The 20,000-nt window shown below is 37.3% G+C and overlaps 1 protein-coding gene across 3 annotated transcripts in view; it reads right to left on the bottom strand.

Moving 5' to 3' along the window:
- Positions 1 to 20,000, bottom strand: part of LOC135217328 (alpha-N-acetylglucosaminidase-like) — a 266,886-nt gene that overhangs the window by 109,338 nt on the left and 137,548 nt on the right. The gene's annotated exons all lie outside the window — the stretch shown is intronic.

Below are 20,000 nucleotides of genomic sequence, written 5' to 3'. Positions count from 1 at the left end.
AATTACTCTGCTGCTAAACCATTCGTTTGATTCGACCCCCATTATTTCCACATATGAAAAGAGACTCTTCCTGTTGTTTCCACGAGACTTCAAATTACAGCTACCATTCGTACCATTTTACGAAAGCCGGACAGTACTTTTAAAACATAATCTCACTGTATTATTGTTTACCTTATATTCATTCTTCCACTTGTTATCAATTTCTTCCTTTCTAACTAAAAGTATTATCCTTTTCACTTTAATGCACTTCATTCATGCTTCCTAAATTGCTTACCGAAACTATTCCTTGTATCTCGTATCTAACCTACTGAAATTAGCTCTCTCTCACGCCCATTCAGCCGAGCATATATTTCATCCTTTACATGAGTAATGATGATGTTCCATTGCAGTCTCTTGTCCTCCTTACTGAATTTTATATCTTCTGTATCATTCCTCTCTCCTCCCCTCCCCCCCTCTCCCTGCCCTTCATCTCCATTTAACGGTAATGTTTCGTTGAACTGCGATGCCCTGTCATTTATTTTCTAAAGAATTTTAATCAAAGTTTTCTCTCTGGCATTTATAATTGAAACTGGAGAGGACCATTGCCTCAAAAAGAATGCGCACCAGTATTTTTGCTTAGGAGCGCGAACAAGTTTTCTTGTGAATGTTTTTAATTATGTTTAATTTCAATGCTCCATTAATCTTTAAAACAAAACACACAACTGAGAGTAAATATATGAAAGAAAACGAGGGACCAAAAGGACAACCTCTTGAAATATCCTCCAGTAAAAGTGTTACCCTTCATGAGACAGAATGTAAGTATAATAATAATAATAATAATAATAATAATATAATAATAATAATAATAATAATAATAAGATAATAGTAATAATAATAATAATAATAATAATGGTAAGTTCAAGATCTGAAAATAGAAATAATTTAGAAGGATATGGGATATGCCAGTGGAAATCGTACCCATAATCATAGGAGCACTAGGCACGATACCCAAGATCCCTGAAAAGGAATCTAGAAAAACTAGAGGCTGAAGTAGCTCCAGGACTCATGCAGAAGAGTGTGATTCTAGAAACGGCACACATAGTAAGAAAAGAGATGGACTCCTAAGAGGCAGGATGCAACCCGGAACCCCACACTATAAATACCACCCAGTCGAATTGGAGGACTGTGATAGAGCAAAAAAAAAAAAAAAAAAAAAAAAATAATAATAATAATAATAATATACAGACGAAAATGATACAAAAAAACTCGGGATTGATACAGATTTAATGCATATTAACGTTTTTTGAATACTTTCAAAATACCATAATCTCGAAAAGACCCTCACAAATGACATTAAAAGGACGAAAACAACCTCTCACTTCCTGGTATTCCCAAAGGAAAGAAATTCCTAAATACGCAAAGTAAGAATATTCAAGAGGGATATCATACCCATTCAGTTACCACTTTATTCTAATCTCTGTAACTGCTGATTACCACACATGGGAGGAAGAATTATTTCGTAGGTTTCCTTTCGTAAATAAGGTTTTCTAAGACGGGGTGGGACGGGCTGCATTGAGAGACATTTGCAAGTATACTCTGTTTTTTTTTCATCTGTCCATCCGCCTGTGGTGTTTTTGTATGGTAACACTGCGTCCCGGGCTTTAGATAGTTACGCTATTTGTAAGTTTTAGGTAAATAAAAGGATATCTGGGTGTACATTTGCAACTGAGAAGTGTTTTAATAATTTACTGTATGCGAATTACACCGTTAATATTCGAAATAGGATATTATTATAATCGTTGAATGTAAGCTGAATGTAACTATCTAAAGCCCGGGACGCAGTGTTACCATACAAAAACACCACAGGCGGATGGACAGATGAAAAAAAAACAGAGTATAAGCATTCTACGAAGCCATTTCGATTAGTAGAAGGCATAGATCTGGCAAATGTGACCAGCAGACTCTATATGTTACGTAGGCCCTGGAACAATGTATATCACGACGGTCGGAAAGAATTCAGAGTAATGATGAATAAATAGAAAGTTTAGACAAGAGTAGGAAATTGATTAAATAGAATAATACCTCTACAAATTATGAGTGAATGTAGTTGCAAGTCAACTAAATAACATTTCTGTGAAAAAATATCAAGGCGACTAAATATTAGGTAACTAAAATCGGATATTGGAAGAGCTAGGAACATTATCAATGTGAAAAAATCTATTGTGCATCAACTTAATGAACGGCACCTCACTTCGGATTTTTTTTTACAGAAACTAAGTCATAAACAGAGTCAGAGAACAGAGTGGTAAAACTCAGGACCCTGCAGCCTTTTTTATACATCAAGGCAATGACGAGAGGAAAACATAAAGTAGTAAATCTTTTGAATATGAGAAAGAAGGAAAACGAACGAGGAGAAAAAACTCAAATACTGAGGAGTTCTTCAGTGTCTATTAGAGATGAGTTACAAAAGCATTAAAGGAGCGGGAGGTTAGGCCTGCGATACATACTTGACCAAGATTAAAGTTGCTTAATTCTCCTGAATATAGCGATTATCTGAGCGCATCGGCCCGCAAACGCATTATGCCGCTACTGAAAATGTCTCCTCTCCGAAAAGTTCCCCTTTAAGAAAGTTTCAGGTTAAAGTTCTGACTGACCAGGAGTCAGTCATACTTACACTCATAACTAGGCAGCGCCTCTTCCACGGAAATTGAATCACGTCAACGCTTTCTCTCTCTCTCTCTCTCTCTCTCTCTCTCTCTCTCTCTCTCTCTCTCTCTCTCTCTCTCTCTGTATGTGTGTGTATGATTGTGTATGTGTGTTAACTAGATTGGGTGCTATGTGACCTGCATGAGATTTATTGTTGAAATTAGTGTGACATTCCCATATTTCTAAGAGTTTTAACAACATACCGGTAGGTACTGTAAGTAACCACACTTACATGCCCATAAAAGGAAAGACTGAGAGAGAGACGGAAAGGGATTTGATCACTGAGACGGTCTACGGTGTTTTTAAAGAGGAAATGAAAAGTCTCGAATGTTAGGTCAGTCCAGCGCGCGTCTCGACTTGAAGACTGATGAAATATTAGAGAGACCAGAGGACACAGAATTCAGTTAACGCGTCATCACCCCACAGTTAAGACATCAATTGTTAAAATGACGATCCTTAATTAGAAAAATAAAAGAAACTATTTTCATTTTCCATTTTCAATTATTAAAATAGGTATTGTTTTGTGATTGCCATGAAAAAAAATAACAAATTATCATTCGTTGATAAACTAACATATGTCACGAAAAATTAAAGTAACACTTTATTTACAGTTCTCTCTCTCTCTCTCTCTCTCTCTCTCTCTCTCTCTCTCTCTCTCTCTCTCTCTCTCTCCTCCTCCTCCTCCTCCTCCTGAGAGTCTAATAGTCAGACTTTGTTTAAAGGTTGCAGGTATTATTTATCTTGCATCAAGCTTTATCATTTCTAAATCTAAGACGTGGTATTTCCAGCTAAAAGATCAAAAGGATGTAGAGTACTGCATAGTCCATGATGTGAAAGGTAGCAGCATTTTGCTTCTCGTAGAAAAGAATGGTAATTTTAATTTCCTGACATTGTCTGTCACCTACGTACACGTTATATGGAGCGTGGTTTTCATTTTGATGATTTTCTTTTATTTAAAAGTATACGTTATACATTTTTATTTTCGTGCTTCCTAAATTATTCGTCTTAGTCCTCACAAGGATATAATACCAAAATTCGACTAATTATCTAATTTCTTGGCTAATCTTCCTTGAAAACGTTAATGAGGCCGAAAAGCAATGGGGCACACCGGGAACATAATGTAACCTCTGCACTGCTAACAATACGTACGCGAAAGATTGAGTTGTCGCAAACGTACATTGTAACAATTTCGCCCCACTTAGTAACATAGGCTGACTTTAAGTTTCATTAGATTAATAAAAATGCAACTATATCTATTTTAAGAATAGAAACAAACTCTTAAAAATCCGCCTTGCAGATTACAATAGCGATGGACACGACCAATATAGCAAACATATTTTATTCTGAAACTGTAATAAAAAGAAACATTGTAATATCGAAAAGTTCTTCTAGACTGAAATCTCATACGTAAAAATTATGAAATATTTCATTTGGCGTTTATGCTGACTGAAAGGAATTTGCAACGTGCATGTTTGTGCGTAATCCACCTTTTCCCTATGATAATTGAACTGTTCAGATACAGAAAACAAAGACGTACAAATCAGTGACTATAGCGGAACGAGGATACTGTTTCGGACATAAGAAAGTAAAGCCAGTGGGACATTCATTTATCTACAAAGGAATTGTCTTGCTCAATATAAAGCGAAGACATTTCCCAAAGACTCCTCCCCATCGAATTTTGTTCGCAAAACTAAACCATTTCCAGTTGGTATTTTTGAAACCGCAGCGTTTCTTTGCTCTTAAGTTACCCCTCGGAACCAAACCAAAAGTTAGGCCTTGATACGCTATTTTTGTAGTGTTTCGAGAAAAGGCCTTAGGCTTAGCCAGACTTCATCTGAAGAATTGTTTCCCCTCGTTGCTTCAACATTTCTCGACCTTCTTCCTCTGTACTGAAATTCCTTCTTGACATTTTACTCCTCCCATTTCTACCTCCAGCGTTGTATTATTACACGTTGTTAGCCTTGTTGGTAAGGGCAGTTGCTCATAAAATCTTTTTAGATACAAAATATGCGCATTGTTTAGGGCGGTTATTTGCATAAGAAAGGAGAGCAGTAGACACTACGGCCATTGTGCTCCTTAACGAAAAGCCTGTCTGCCCATCTATCTATCTGTTATATGGGGGAGTGCTGCTGTGTTGAGACGTACTCAATTTCCTTAAATCTATTTCCGCATAGATTTCATTTGCGAAAAAGTAATCACCCTTTACAGGTTTGTTATTGTACTTTAAAAGAATTTTGCGTAACATCAGTCTTGAAATGAATTTAAGCATAAAAACTGTAGTGAAATCTTGGCCAAAATCTAGAAGAAACACATTCTTCTACCGTACAGTGCCATTCATTTCCTCATGAATCGGCGGAAAACAAATACTCTTAAATAAAACCTGAGTTTCCTCATCGACTGAATAACACTGAGGTTCATTTTTTAAGTTTCTATAATGTCTTATTTTGTTATATACAGATAGCGGACAGACAGAGAAACCCCGGCCAGCAGAGAGGGAGAAGTTATTCTACACATGAAATAAAATCCTTCACTTTAACAAACAAAAAACGTACGAAACCGTACGGAAGATGTCTATGCAGCAATTATCACTGTTAAAACATTCTTCAGACTAACGAATTATCTATTTAATAGCAATATAATTTCATAATGTTACTGAATCATCATATTGATTCGAAAAGTCACTTTTTCGGTAAATAGCAGCTTTTGATCCTCACTTGTTAATGAATTACATCTGTGTGGAAATTTGTCCAAGAAAAAATGCATATGCGTTATCAATATACATCTACCCATCCACATCATTATATGCAATAAACATAAGCTCATACACATTCTCAAATAAGAAATCGTTTTGTTCCATTTCATCAAATCGTCTTCAATAAACATTCACACAGTTCTGCAAGAGTTACATGACTTAAATAAAGCATCTCCGGTTTTCCGCTTGAATCCACCACCTCATCCTGCGGTTCTCTTCTGTTACTTAATGCCGACGCCTTCCAGGTCGCTTCATCTTCCCATGCTACACTCTGTTTATATATACTTCACTGGTTCAGACCCAATCAACTTTCCTTCCCTCCCGTTACCCTGTTTCACTTCAACAACTAACCGCCAAAAGCACCGCTTTTCTTTTTTTTCACAGATGATCCAGTTAAGGGCTGCTCCAGGAGCAAGAGCCCGTGCCAGCACAAGGCGGGCTTAATCTTAAACAACAACAACTTCCCTTTCTATCCCATAATCAATCAATCAGTCATTTGTGTGCGTCCGATCCTATCTCTCCTTACACTCCTTCATCAACTCAAGAGCTCGCAGCTTCCACTGAACTAATTATGCTTCCATATGTGCTGTATTGTTCCCTCTACTCAACTTAACCATTCCCATTAAGAATCCCCTTCCAGTAGTTTCTCTCTCATCTCCATTCAATAGTAATAATTTGAATGACAGAGATATGGTCCCTATTCTAGCTTTCGTCGTTAATGCGTATATGAATCCATGGGATATATTATGTAGTACATGGTTTCCATTTAAATCGGGAAGATATCTGCCATTAATGACTAAGACTGGAAGCGCGATTCTCATTTCTGTTAGAATTCTCAACCGTACTTAAAAGGTCGCGGTGAATACAAAAAATTCTCAGATTTACTTTAAAGGTCACGCTGAATACAAAAGTATGACTTTCTTCATTTTGGATAAATAAAGAAAAATCTTTCTGTAGCAATACAAATAAAGACGAAGAAATATCGAAATTACTTTTTGAACGCTACTTTACAGGTAGCGACCCGGACTTCAGATCCTCTGAAACTCGGGTTCAGTTTCAACTATGAAAGTGGCAGAAATGATGTACTGGCGAAGTACGATGAATCATAACAACTCAGTCCACAAATAACTACAGGGATGTGTTTATTCAACCTTCAGAGAGCATGTTGGATAAATACATGCGATCGACATAAAAGGTGAATAGTGTCTTACTGAAGACAACTAAGCATGTGAAATCATAAAAAAATATGAATATTATTCCCATGGAAATCTCCTATGAAGACTTCTGGATACAAAGAATGTCTCTGACAAGTTGAGCAATGTATATGAGAGAAAACAGTTTAGAGTCATTACTCAAGTTCTTTCAAAACACGAAAAAACTTGATTCACTTAGTCGAATGGGGCTGTGAAATTGTAAATACAAATAAATGGCTTGTAAATTCTACTTATTTCTTCACGAGAAAAAAAAATCATATGAAAAAGCAGTGACAAGCAATTGACGATAAAAATAAGTCATCAAGACGTGTCCACACGAATTTATAGATGTAATTATTTCAAGTTAGTAAACCCATAATACTTGAACTACATAAACCATACCACTAAAAAGTATTTCTAACTGTATGCACGTGCCAATTCGAAGAAATTTTGCATATGATATATATATATATATATATATATATATATTATATATATATATATACATATATATATATATATATATATATATCTATATATATATATTATATATATATATATATAAACCGTTCCTACTTCTTAGATGATGACGAATGATTACGCTTACTATGAATCTAAGAAAGAGCGTTTATGAGCACTGGCTTCACGATTTTCTATTCTTCAGAGAAAGGTATAAATTCTACCATGAATGCCTTAGAAAAGACGTTTTGCATCAACCACAAATACAGTTAGAAGCCTTTTCTCCAGATATTGGCAAAAATTCAAGGAGAATGTTTGTCTCATCAGGTTTTAATGGAACTTTAATTCTGATTTACTGGAAAAGATTTAGTATTTTAATGAAAAAAAAAAGTACTTGGATTATCGACCCGTTCTTTCCTTTAATATTCCACGGAAACAAAATAGTTTTTTTCTTTAATTGAGGTCTCCTCTTTAAGAATTCAAAACCCTGCAGTACATGGTAATCCCATGAAAAACTGTCTTCCGAGACCCAAGCTAATGTAGGCCTATAAATATCCTGAATTGTGGGATTTGGGACAACGCCCGACGCTCTGGTCGCGCTGCGTACTTGCTTATTTCATACTCGCGCCTTAAAAGATATTCTTTATAACCTCTCATACTCTCTTCCTTTTTTCTAACTTCCATTTTTCACATAAATATTTTGTCTTCGTTTCATGATCTCTTCCTTTTTCTATCGCACATTCCTTCCATTTTTTTTTCATTATAATATTTTGTCTTCGTTTCAGATTTCTTCTTTCCTATAATTCCTTGCTATCACTGCGTATTTCTGATCTTCGCTAGTAAAACATAAGAATCGTAAAATCTTTTGTGCCATATAAAAAGTTTACAGCTAAGGGAATATCTCTATTTACATATGAATGATAGTAATATTAATAGCTAAGAGACCCTGTGACAATTATTCTTTTGTGATACTGATTCTCTCTCTCTCTCTCTCTCTCTCTCTCTCTCTCTCTCTCTCTCAATGAACATCTTTCTCGAGATCATTATGTATAAAATCTCCGGAGTGACTTTCGTTTGCGTCATTTGGTTGCACAACATATTTCATTATACCCTCTTTCAATAATAATGATGTAGAATGTAAAAGAATCTTGCGATAAATGTGTGGCAGGAATAATGAGGGCAATAAACTATTGCGGGGAAACTGTAAACTTTGGAATATGATGAAATGTGATACTGAAGTTTCAGCAACAGCCGAGAGTGAATTTACCTCGAATTGCTTTATCTCTTCATAAAGGTTAGGGCGCTTTTAAAGTTCTTGGCTCGTTCCATGAGAATTTATGTTCTTGTGTAGAATCCCAACTGTATCTCCAATACACACACACATCATGCAAATAAAAACTAAAACACCGTGATGTAAGTACTCGGTTACATCATAGCAAGACTTCGGAAGGTTGATATCTCTCGAATCTCCGAGACGAAAGAACTTTTGGAAACTTTGCATCAAACTGACAAAAGAGAGAGGCACAGCTTGGTAGGTACCTAACAAGGCGGCATGGATTTTGTTACCGCTCAAAGTTGTAGGGGAATTTGAACTATGCCGACAGCGTAGGTATGGGAGAGATGTTGAAAGACAAAAGTTTCTAGTTCCTAGCGATAGCGGCTTTAAACAAAATAATCCTTGAAAAGGGGCGATATTTGGTGGCGTAGCCTCAGAATTGCCATGAAACTACGAACAAAATCCGACACTTACACGCAATGATGATTACTTTTGAAATCAAAGAAATATAAGCTAGCGAATCTACAACATCTGGGACCCATCAAAGAGGAAAAAATTTGTATTAGATGGCATACTTATTTCTACCCTTAATAGTAATAGGGATGCAGTCACTCAAGGTTACAGGTTAAATAAAAAAGAAATGTCCGACCTGCCAAAGTGTATTCAGTCAGGATGCACATATGTTCAAACTAACTAATATATATATATATATATATATATATATCTATATATATATATATATATATATAAATATATATATATATATATATATATATATATATATATATTAGTTAGTTTGAACACATATATATATATATATATGTATATATATCGAGCTACAATGTCGTTTTACCTATCTATTCGGCTCTACCTCGGAATTAAACCATATAGTCATAATATGCTTAACCTTACGCTCTACCTCGGAATATAGAATTTTCAATTATCTTGGCTTAACCGAAGGGGAATTTTTTTCTCGATAATAGATTTACCTGTACTTGGGCGCGAACGCAGGTACATTGTAAATCCCAGGAACGACAGTGGAAGCGATACCTACCCAACCACCGCGAGAGGCTTAAAGGTATATGCCGTCTCTCACCTCAAAATACTTTCCTCGCGCTGAAGTATTCGTTGGTTTGGAGACACATTCAACCCGCCTCGACTCCCGGTAGTTAAGTAGCGCTTTTGACAACACGTAGCATTTTACATTTATAAGTCATATACACATTACCGTGATTCATATACATATATCGAGCTAACAATTGTCATTTAAATATCTAATTCGCTCTACCTCGGAATTAATATATTTTCATATATCTTAACCGAAGGGGAAATTTTTTTTTCTCGATAATAGATTTACCTGTACTTGGCGCGAACGCAGGTACATTTTTGTAAATCCAGGAACGACAGTGGAAGCGATACCTACCCAAACCACCGCGAGAGGCTTAAAGGTATATGCCCGTCTCTCACCTCAAATACTTCCTCGCGTGAGTATTCGTTGGTTTGGAGACAACATCAACCGCCTCGACTCCGGTAGTTAAGTAGCGCTTTTGACAACACGTAGCATTTTACATCAAGTCATATCACATTACCGTGATTCATATACATATATCGAGCCTACAATGTCCTTTATATCTAAATTCGCTCTTACCTCGGAATTAATATATTTTCATATATGCTTAACCGAAGGGGAATTTTTCTCGATAATAGATTTACCTGTACTTGGGCGCGAACGCAGGTACATTGTAAATCAGGAACCGGACAGTGGAAGCGATACCTACCCAAACCACCGCGAGAGCTAAAGGTATATGCCGTCTCTCACCTCAAATACTTCCTCGCGCTGAAGTATTCGTTGGTTTGGAGACAACATCACCCGCCTCGACTTTCCGGTAGTTAAGTAGCGCTTTTGACAACACGGGAAGTAGCATTTTACATAAGTTCATATCACATTACCGTGATTCATATACATATAATTCAGCTACAATGTCTTAATATCTAATTCGCTCTACCCTCGGAATTAATATATTTTCTATATGCTTAACCGAAGGGGAATTTTTTCTCGATAATAGATTTACCGTACTTGGGCGCGAACGCAGGTACATTGTAAATCCAGGGACGACAGTGGAGCGATACTACCCAACCCAACCCCCGCGAGAGGCTTAAAGGTATTATGCCGTCTCTCACCTTCAATACTTCCTCGCTGCTGAAGTATTCGTTGGTTTGGAGACAACATCAAAACCTCGCCTCGATCCGGTAGTTAAGTAGCGCTTTTGACAACGTTGAGTTTTATCATAGTCATATCACATTACCGTGATTCATATACATATATCGAGCTACAATGTCCTTTAATATCTAATTCGCTCTACCTCGGAATTAATATATTTTTATATATGCTTAACCGAAGGGGAATTTTTTCTCGATAATAGATTTACCTGTACTTGGGGCGCGAACGCAGGTACATTGTAAATCCAGGAAGGCGACAGGGTGGGAAGCGATACCAAATACCCAACCACAACCGCGAGAGGCTTAAAGGTATATGCCGTCCTCTTCACCTCAATACTTCCTCGCGCTGAAGTATTCGTTGGTTGGAGACAACATCAACCCGCCTCGACTCCGGTAGTTAAGTAGCGCTTTTGAACAACAGTAGCATTTACATAAGTCATATCACATTACCGTGATTCAATATACATATATCGAGCTACCAATGTCCTTTAATATCTAATTCGCTCTAACCTCGGAATTAATTATTTTCATATATGCTTAACCAAGAAGTTGGGAAATTTTTTTTCTCGATAATAGATTTACCTGTACTTGGGCGCGAACGCAGGTACATTGTAAATCCAGGAACGACAGTGGAAGCGATACCTACCCAACCACCCCGCGAGAGGCTTAAAGGTATATGCCGTCTCTGCAACCTCAAATACTTCCTCGCGCTGAAGTATTCGTTGGTTTGGAGACAACATCAACCCTGCCTCGACTCCTCCGTAGTTAAGTAGCGTTCTTTTTTGACAACACGTAGCATTTTTACATAAGTCATATCACATTACCCGTGATTCATATACATATATCGAGCTACAATGGTCCTTTAATATCTAATTCGCTCTACCTCGGAATTAATATATTTTCATATATGCTTAACCGAAGGGGAATTTTTTTCTCGATATAGATTTTACCTGTACTTTGGGCGCGAACGCAGGTACATTGTACAATCCAGGAACGACAGTGGAAGCGATACCTACCCAACCACCACGACGAGAGGCTTAAAGGTATATGCCGTCTCTCACCCTCAAAATACTTCCTCGCGCTGAAGTATTCGTTGGTTTGGGGAGACAACATCAACCCAACCCGCCTCGACTCCGGTAGTTTAAGTAGCGCTTTTGACAACACGTAGCATTTTACATAAGTCATATCACATTACGTGATTCATATACATATATCGAGCTTACAATTGTCCTTTTTAAATATCTAATTCGCTCTACCTCGAATTAATGTATTTTCATATATGCTTAACCGAAGGGGATTTTTTCTCGATATAGATTTACCTGTACTTGGGCTTGGGCGCAACGCAAGGTACATTGTAAATCCAGGAACGACAGTGGAAGCGATACCTACCCAACCAACGCGCCCGAGGCCTTAAAGGTATATGCCGTCTCTCACCTCAAATACTTCCTCGCGCTGAAGTATTTTCGTTGGTTTGGAGACAACATCAACCCCCGCCTCGACTCCGGTAGTTAAGTAGCGCTTTTGACAACAAGTAGGCATTTTATTTACATAAGTCATATCACATTACCGTGATTCATATACATATATCGAGCTACAATGTCCTTTAATATCTAATTCGCTCTACCTCGGAATTAATATATTTTCATATATGCTTAACCGAAGGGGAATTTTTTCTCGATATAGATTTACCTGTACTTGGGCGCGAACGCAGGTACATTGTAAATCCAGGAACGACAGTGGAAGCGATACCTACCCAAACCACCGCGAGAGGCTTAAAGGTATATGCCGTCTCTCACCTCAAATACTTCCTCGCGCTGAAGTATTCGTTGGTTCGCATACCATTGCCCACAGGTGGGCACCAGGTAAACGGTCTTATTATCGAGAAAAAATTCCCCTTCCGGTTAAGCATATATGAAAATTATATTAAGTTCCGAGGGTCGAGGCGGAAATTAGATATTAAAGGACATTGTTAGCTCGATTATGATGTAATATGAATCACGGTAACTGGGTGATATGACTTATGTAAAACTTGCTACGTGTTTGTTTTCAAAAGCGCTACTTAACTACCGGAGTCGAGGCCGGGTTGATGTTGTCTCCACCAACGAATACTTCAGCGCGAGGAAGTAGTTTGATGGTTGAGAGACGGTGCATATAACCTTTAAGCCTCCCTCGCGGTGGGTTGGGTAGGTATCGCTTCCACTTTGTCCGTTTCCTGGATTTGTACAATTTGTACCCTCGCCTTCGCGCCCAAGTACAGGTAAATCTATTATCGAGGAAAAAATTCCCCTTCGTTTAAGCATCTATGAAAAATATATTAATTCCGAGGTAGAGCGAATTAGATATTTAAAAGGACATTGTAGCTCGATATATGTATATGAATCACAAACGGGTAATGTGAATTATGACCTTTATGTAAAATGCCTACGTGTTGTGTGCAAAAGCGCTAACTTAACTACCGGAAGTCGGAGGCGGGTTGATGTTGTTCCTGCAAACCGCAACGAATCCTTCAGCAGCGAGGAAAGTATTTGAGGTGATAAGACGGCATATACCTTTAAGCCTCTCGCGTAGGTTGGGTAGTATCGCTTCCAACTGTCGTTCCTGGATTTACAATGTACCTGCCGTTTTCGCTCCCAAGTACAGGTAATCTATTATCGCGAAAAATTCCCCTTCGGGTTTAAGCACTATCTGAAAATTTATTCCTTAATTCCGAGGTAGAGCGGAATTAAGATATAAAGGACATTTGTAGCTCGATATAATGTATTATGAATCACGGGGGGGGGGGGGGGGGGTAATGTGATATTGACTTAATGTAAAATTGCTACGTTGTTTGTCCAAAGCAGGCGGGCTAACTTAACTACCGGAGTCGAGGCCGGGTTTGATGTTGTCTCCCAAACAAAACGAATACTTCAGCGCGGAGAAGTATTTGAGGTGAGAGAACGGCATATTACCTTTAAGCCTCTCGCGGTGGTTGGTAGGTATCGCTTTCCACCACTGTCCGTTTCCTGGATTTTACAATGTAACCTGCGTTTCCGCGCCCAAACAAGTACAGGTAAATCTATTATCGAGAAAAAATTCCCCTTGACCGGTTAAGCTAATTATGAAAATATAATTAATTCCGAGGTTAGAGCCGAATTGAATTAATATTAAAGGACATTGGGTAGCTCGATTATTATGTATGTAATCACGGTGTAACTGTGATCTGGACTTATGTAAATGGCTACGTGTTTGTCAAAAGCGCTACTTAACTACCGGCGGTCGAGGCGGGTTTGAAATGGTTTGTCCTCCAAACCAACGAATACTTCAGCGCGAGGAAGTTTTATTTGAGGTGAGAGACGGCATTTACCTTTAAGGCCTTTAGCCTCCGCGGTGGTTGGGTAGGGTAATCGCCCTTCCACTGTCGTTCCTGGATTTTACAATGTACCTGCGTTCGGCCCGCCCAAGTTATCAGGTAAAATCTATTATCGTGAAAAAATTCCCCTTCGGTTAAGCATATAATGAAAAGAATATATTAATTCCGAGGTAAGGGGGGGCGGCATTAAAGATATTGAAAGGACATTGTATCGCTCGATATAATGTATATGAATCACGGTAATGTGATTATGACTTATGGTAAAATGGCTACGTGTTGTACAAAAGCGCTACTTAACTTACCGGAGTCGACGGCGGGTTGATGTTGTTTCTCCAAACCAACGAATACCTTCAGACGCGAGGAAGTATTTGAGGTTGAGAGACGGCATATACCTTTAAGCCTTCTCGGTGGTGGTTTGGGTAGGTAATCGCTTCCCACTGTCCCGTTTCCTGGATTTACAATGTACCTGCGTTTCGCGCCCAAGTACAGGTAAATCTATTATCGAGAAAAAATTCCCCTTCGGTTAAGTCAATATATGAAAATATATTAATTTCCAGAGGTGAAGCGAATTAGATATTAAAGGAAGGATTGTTAAGGGCTCGATATTATGTATATGAATTCACGGTAATGTGATATGGACCTTAATGTAAAATGCTACGTTTTTTTGTTGTCAAAAGCGCTAACTTTAACTACCGAGTCGAGGCGGGTTGATGTTGTCCCTCCAACCAACGAATACCTTCAGCGCGAGGAAGTCATTTGAGGTGGAGAGACCGGCATAAATACCTTTTAATCCTCGTCGCGGTGGTTGGGTAAGGTATCGCTTCCGCTGTCCTTCCTGGATTTACCAATGTACCTGGCGTTCGCTCCCCAATTGTACAAGGTAATCTATTATCGAGAAAAAAGAAATTCCCCTTTCGGTTTAAGCATATATGAAAATATATTCAATTCCGAGGTTAAGAGCGAATTAGATTATTAAAGGACATTTGTAGCTGCGATATATGTTATATGAAGTCACGGTAATGTGATCTGACGTTATGTAAAAAAATTGTCTACCCGGTTGTTTTCAAAAGCCGCTACTTTAACTACCCGGAGTCGAGGCGGTTGATTTTTGTTGTTCTCCAAAACCAATGAATACTTCAGCGCGAGGAACGTTTATTTGGGAGGTGCAAGACGGCATATACCTTTAAGCCTCTTCGCTGGTGGTTGGGTAGTATCGCTTCCACTGTCCGTTTCCTGGATTTACAATGTAACCTGCGTTCGCTAGGCCGCAAGTACAGGTAAATCTTATTATTCGAGAAAAAATTCCCCTTCGGTTAAGCATATGATGAAAATATATTAATTTCCAAGAGGTAGAGCGGAATTAGATGTATTAAAGAACATTATGTAGCTCGATATATTGTATATGAATCACGGTAATGTGATATGACTTTATGTAAAACAATGCTACGTGTTGTCAAAAGCGCTACTTAACTACCGGCCGGGTCGAGGCGGGTTTGATTGTTGTCTGAAACCAACGAACTACTTCAGCGGCGAGGAAGTATTTGAGGTGAGAGACGGGGGGGGCATATACCTTTAAGCCCTCTCGCGGTGGTTGGGCTAGGTCTCCGCTTCCCACTGTCGTTCCTGGATTTTACAATGTACCTGCGTTTCGCGGGCCCAAGTACAGGTAAATCTATTTATCGAGAAAAATTCCCCCCTTTCGGTTAAGCAATATATGAAAAGTAATATTAATTCCGAGGTAGGAGCGAATTAGATTTATTAAGGGACATTGTAGCTCGGGGGGGGGATATATGTATTATGAATCACGGTAATGATTTGAATATGACTTATTGTAAAATGCTACGTGTTTGTCAAAAGCGCGTTACTTAACTACCGGAGTCCGAGGCGGGTTGATGTTGTCATCCCAAACCTCAACGAAGATACTTCCGGCAGCGCGGGGAAAGTAGTTTGAGGTGAGAGACGGCATATACCCTTTTAAGCCCTCTCGCGATGGTTGGGTTAGGTATCGCTTTCCACTGTCGTTTCCTAGTATTTACAATGTACCTGCGGGGGTTCGCGGGGCCAATTTCGCCCTTAAGTACAGGTAAATCTAATTATCGCGAAAATTAATTCCCCCTTTCGGTTTAAGCATTATAATTGAAAATGATATTCTTCCGAGGTAGAGCGAATTAGATTAAATTAAAGGGACATTGGTAAGCTCGATATAATGTATATGAATCACGGTAATGGTGCAAAGGACTTGTGATTAAAATGCTACGTTGTTGTCAAATGCGCTACTTACTACGGTTTGTCGAAGGCGGGTTGAAAATGTTGGTCTTCCAAACCACGAATTAACTTCAAGCCGCGAGGAAGTCTTGAGGTGATAGACGGCATATACCTTTAACCTCTCGGCGGGGTGGTTGGGTAGGTATCGCTTTCCCCTGTCGTTCCTGGTTTAAACCAATTGTACCTGCTTTCGCGCCAAGTACAGGTTAAAATTCTATTATCGAGAAAAAAATTCCCCTTCGGTTAAGCAATATATGAAAAATAATTTAATTCCGAGGTAGAGCGAATTAGATATTAAAGGACATTTAGGCTCGATATATTATTTTTAAATGCCTCCACTGGTAATGTGAGTATGACTTATGTATAATCTACGTGGGTTTGGGTCAAAAGGCGCTACTTAACTACCGAAGGTTCCGAGCCGGTTTGATTGTTGTCTCCAAACCAACGAATTACCTTCCAGCGCGTAGGAAAGTTTATTGGGTGAGAGACGGCAATTCCCTTTAAGCTCCCTCGCGGTTGGTTGGGTAGGTAATCGCTTCCCACGTGTTCGTTCCTGTTATTTAACAATGTACCTGCGTTCGCGCCCAAGTACAGGTAAATCTATTATCGAGAAAAAATTCCCCTTCGGTGTTAAGCATATATGAAAAATATATTAATTCCGAGGTAGAGCGAATTAGATATTAAAGACATTGTAGCTCGCTATATGTATATGAATCACGGTAATGTGATATGACTTATGTAAAAATGCTACGTGTTGTCAAAAGCGCTACTTAACTACCTGGAGTCGAGGCGGGTTGATGTTGTCTCCAACCAACGAATACTTCAGCGCGAGGAAGTTATTTGAGGTGAGAAACGGCATATACCTTTAAGCCTCTCGCTGTTGGTTGGGTAGGTATCGCTTCCACTGTCGTTCCTGGATTTACAATGTACCTGCGTTCGCGCCCAAGTACCAGGTAAATCTATTATCGAGAAAAAATTCCCCTTCGGTTAAGCATATATGAAAATATATTAATTCCGAGGTAGAGCGAATTAGATTTAAAGGACATTGTAGCTCGATATATGTATGAATCACGGTAATGTGATATGACTTATATATATATATATATATAATATATATATATATATATATATATATATATATATATATATTAGTTAGTTTGAACATATGTGCATCTTGACTGATACACTTTGGCAGGTCGGACATTTCTTTTTTATTTAACCTGTAACCTTGAGTGACTGCATCCCAATATATATATATATATATATATATATATATATATAATATATATATATATATATATATATATATATTAGTTAGTTGAACATATATATTATATATATATATATATATATATATATATATATATATTATTAGTTAGTTTGAAACATGATTGTGCATCTTGACTGAATACAACTTTGGCAGGTCGGACATTTCTTTTTTTTTTTATTTAACCTGTAACCTTGAGTGACTGCATCCCAATTACTATTATGGGTTGTAGAAATAATTATGTCATCTAATACAAATTTTTTTCCTCTTTGACGGGTCCCAGATGTTGTAGACTCGCTAGCTTATATTTCTTTGATTTCAAAAGTAATCATCATTGCGTGTAAGTGTCGGATTTTGTACGTAGTTTCAACACAATTCTGAGGCTACGCCACCAAATATCGCCCCTTTTCAAGGATTATTTTGTTTAAAGCCGCTATCGCTAGGATATATATATATATATATATATATATATATATATATATATATATATATATATATGATAAGATGATTATTTTCAACAGTTGATTCCGATGTTTAGTTTAATCTAATTTACATCTTCAGGGATTTCTACCAAAAAAGAGAAAAAAAACATATTGTAAAGTATGACATAATATTAAATAAAGGTGACTTAAAAGTCACGGTACATAGAGACGAGTCAAATACTAAAATGTACGACACAAAAGACAAATAAAATGTTAAATTGCCAAATAGGAAAAGATAATTAGAACACTAAAATGCATATGAAACTTTTAAGATCCACTAAAATGCATATGAATCTTTAAAACGTTTAACCGAAATAACAAAAAAACACTAGTGAAAACGAACTAACCTGCTGATACAAAGATAAATACATAGGATAGAGCAGGACTGTGTGATTAAATCAGGAACCAGCAGTTCAAAAGCCTTTTTTTCTGAAAACAAGTATTAAAAATATCCTGTCTCTCTTATTAACCAGAACATCTGGCAAAGGTAGTCGGTCACTCTGCTCGCTCTCAAGATTAACTTAATATTATGGTGGCATGGATGAACAAATTCTAAAAATAACTCTCGAGTGAAAATCGATGGAAACAGAATCAAATAGTCATTTACCTCTCTTAGACATAAATATTTCACATTGTAATGGGAAATTTCTCACAGGTATTTTTAGGAAAAAGACGTGCACTGATTTGGGTCTTAACTTTTTTAGTAACTGATCTTTGACATTTAAGCTGAAGTCAATCAAGACACTTTTATTCAAAGCCTATGCCCTTTGTACAGATTGGAAAGTTTTCACAATGAAATCTCATTTCTTAGAGTATTTTTTAGCAACAACTGTTATCCTTCTGACCTCTTGGACAGAATTGTTAAAAAGGTTTTAAACAATATTTATCAGCCCAGTTTATTGTGTGATCAAGTTCCTTAGGAATTAATGTATTTTTCATTGCCATGTAAAACAAGCAGCCTTTACACGTGAACTGACAATAGCCCTAAGTACCTTGCACCCATATGCTAATTTCAAGTTTGTGTTCAATAACCCGTTAACAAAAGGCAGACTTTTTAAATTCAAAGATACCCTTCCGAAGTTGATGTGTTCTTTTGTTGTTTATAAGTCTTGTCCAAAATGTAACTTTGGAAATTACGTCGGATATACCCGAAGCTTACTGAAATGTCGCATTGATTCCAATAGAGTTGACAGTTATCGCGCTGGCTGCATTTTATAATCAAAAGAATTTTCGGCCATAAGAAACCATTCAAACTCATGTAAAACTAACAATATGTACAATGATTTCAAAATACTTTGTCAATCTACCGATTGCATTTTGCTCCATCTCTTAGCATCTCTTTGCATCAAGAAACTGTCGCTTTCCTTATACTAAACTAGTTTCACACCATTACATATTAATGCCTGACTGCCTATTAATCACATCTCTCTCTCTCTCTCTCTCTCTCTCTCTCTCTCTCTCTCTCTCTCTCTCTCTCTCTCTCTCTCTCTCTCCACCCCGTTTTTTTTCTCTTTCGACATCGTTTTCGATTATTCTGTTCTCTATCAGTTAACAGCGAAACCTCTTAACAGTAAGTCCGGCAAAACCCTTTCATTTCTTAATTTTTCACTATATTATTATTATTATTTTTGCTTTTTTTGCATTTTTTTATCTGGTATTTCACTGAATTACATGTAGTGTTGATTTACTTTTAGCTTAAAGTCACTTTGTCGCTTTAACGTAACGACTGTTATATCACAAAACTAAATTTCTTATAATGATTAGCTTATTTTAGCATACTTTTTAATATTGAAAAATTATTTCTACTTATACCCCTGAAGATTGGAAAGGAGTCCCCAAATGTTGGTGTAAATAAAAAGAAGAGATTATTTCCGGTTTTTCGCTGTTATATATAAATATACATACATACATAAATACATATAAACATATATATATATATATCTATATATATATATATATTATATATATATTTATGTATGTATGTGAGTATTATATATGTTTATATACTATACTCATACATATACGTATATACATACAGTGCATTAGTTAGTG

Source organism: Macrobrachium nipponense, chromosome 7 (assembly GCF_015104395.2).
Source record: "Macrobrachium nipponense isolate FS-2020 chromosome 7, ASM1510439v2, whole genome shotgun sequence".
Taxonomy (NCBI): domain Eukaryota; kingdom Metazoa; phylum Arthropoda; class Malacostraca; order Decapoda; family Palaemonidae; genus Macrobrachium; species Macrobrachium nipponense.
Note: the sequence above shows the minus strand (reverse complement) of the source record. Positions and strands in the feature narration are given on the sequence as shown.